This window comes from Lolium rigidum, chromosome 1, assembly GCF_022539505.1.
Source record: "Lolium rigidum isolate FL_2022 chromosome 1, APGP_CSIRO_Lrig_0.1, whole genome shotgun sequence".
NCBI lineage: Eukaryota > Viridiplantae > Streptophyta > Magnoliopsida > Poales > Poaceae > Lolium > Lolium rigidum.
Genome location: NC_061508.1, coordinates 264021724 through 264024234, shown reverse-complemented (window position 1 = coordinate 264024234; position 2511 = coordinate 264021724).

Genomic DNA, 2511 nt, shown 5'->3' with positions numbered 1-2511 from the left:
TAACATGGGGATCCTGTGGCCGTCGGGTAACTTCAGCTGTTTTTCCTTCAGGAGCCAATCAAAAATTTGCTCCGTTTTGCTCAAGTCGAAGTCGAATCCCTTTGCTGGTCCTGGCTGCTTTGCCCCCTTGCAGGACACGGGTTTTGCCCCCCGGGTCCACTCAACATTGGTAAACTCCTGATCTCTTGCTGGAACTTCATCTTCGTCCTTCTCGATCAGGGTGACGCGCCTGCACTTGTCCTGGTACGATTCTGGATGGCGCTGTTCATATGTTGTCCATTCCTGGGCCACGTCTGTGTCTACCGATGCGTCTGCACCGGCATCAGTTGATGCCTGTGCATCGTCTTCAGCCTGTTTGAGGCGCCACACTTTCTTTGGTGGGCGCGCCTTTGTCTCCACCATTCGTTGGATTTTCGTGGCCAGATCGGGTCGTGATATCCTCAACATGTATAAGTACCGTGCCTCGGCCTCTTCCAAACTTCGCGGCCGCTGCACCCGGCGCTCCCGAGACTGGCTGAGTCCATCAGGGCACCGCCTTGGTTGGCGGTACCCATCTTCTTCTCTACCCGACTCCTCGAAGTCTTCTTCTTGAGACGACTCAGTCCGTTTGCTCTGAGGTGGGAGGGGTCCTAGACGTTTGAACACTGCAACTCGGTTCGTCCTTCCCCTTTGTTGTGTGCATCTTGGGCAGTTGCCGATTGTTGGTAATCGGCTCGTTCCTGAGTCCCAGCAGTGTCTGAAGAAGGGACAGTTCCAGTGCTCGTCCATGTTGTATTGCTCTTCTGACCTCCCCCTGGCGCGCTGTTCGTACCCGTCGTTGTTCCGACGATACCTCCCGTTTGCATCAGACCGATGATTTCTTTGATCGCCTCCGCCGTAGCGGTGGCGTCGGTCGTATGGCTGATCGTATTTGCTGAGGAGATGCACGGATAATGAGCGTGGATACCGCATGCTTCTCACCTCCTCCTCGGCCAGGTACCGTTTATCGTCGTCTAGGGGCCGGTCACGTGGAGCGGCCTCGTCTTTCTTCTTGCCATGAGTATGGCTGCTTTCCGCTTTGTCCGCGTCATGGTGAATCACGAACCCTGCCATATTGGCATCGAACGAGAACCCTGGTTCCCTTATGGAGTGGCTGAGATCGACCGTGTTGACGCCATGGGAGCGGGCGTCGTGGGAAGAGCCGATGAGGTCGGCTTCACGGAGGGCCCTGACTTTGCCATTCCGATCCTCGTACTCGACCGGGGTGCTTTTCGCCATCTCTGATGTGGATGGCGAGATGGTTGTCGTTGAAGATCGTCCCACCGGGCGTGCCAGAATGTGTTGACGTCAGAAACCCACCGGCGGGCAGCGACTGGCCAACACCGTAGAGCCGGGAATGACTAGGGCTGCGGCTGGCCCCAGTCCCTCAGAGCGACGGCCCGCAAAGCCTCCTGGTCGCGCGCCGATGCGGGTCGCAAGGGCGTGCCACCTGACCTATACCTGGTCAGGAAGGTGTGGATGATGCCTCGCTTAGTTTCCTGGCAGGGCACACACGTACACGTTAAATACGAGCCTCGATCGGCTCTCAGGTTGTCCTGTGAATCGGCTCATGGAGCCGATCCACCCATGATTCGTCCAAGGTGGCCGAACATATGGTGGCCCTGCTTGATCAAGATAAAGCATATGAGATCCACGACGATCTAGGGTTTTCACCGCATAATCGGATCATCCTACTCACGATTGGGCCTCGCGCTCACGCACGGTAAACGTAAGCCAGCCCTAGACAAGGCCTAAAAACCAACACTAGGTTGATCCTCGGAACGTCTCTGTCTAGGGGCAGCAAACTACACCCCGCATGCCGCTGGATCCTCCAACCCTTTGTAAGGCCTAACTATTGCAGATATTAAACTAATCCTTGATGAATCAAGGAGCGACCATAACGGATCAGATCTACTAAATAAAGATCAAGCGGGGTGCCGCCCCTGCACCCATGATGAGGCACAAGGACGGCTAGACGCGCAAGGGTTGCACTACGCGAGCATATTATGCTAAGAACGATGCTAACCCTAACGCGTCTATGATAACTACGTTGCTCGCCATCAAAAAGGCTTCGATACGAGCAACGCATGAACAACTAGGCAGGCTCGTGCTGCCTAGATCGCGAGATGCGATCTAGGCAGCATGGTGCTTACCGGAAGAACCCTCGAGACGAAGGTGTTGGCGATGCGCCGAGATTGGTTTGTGTTGAACGTTGGTTGTTCTTATTCCATAAACCCTAGGTACATATTTATAGTCCGAGCGGACTTTCTAATGTGGGCGTGCACTAAACCGTGCACGAGAGAAACTCTAATTTCTAAACTAAGACACACGGGCTAGCCAGCCCAAACTTGGTAAATAAGGCCGATTCACATATCTCTTCTATATGTATATCTTCAAGTCCATCTTGATCGCGGCCCACCTCTGACTCGGTCAAATTCTGGTGATAACAATTACCCAATTTATTGATTCGACACAAGGGGAGACAAAGAATAC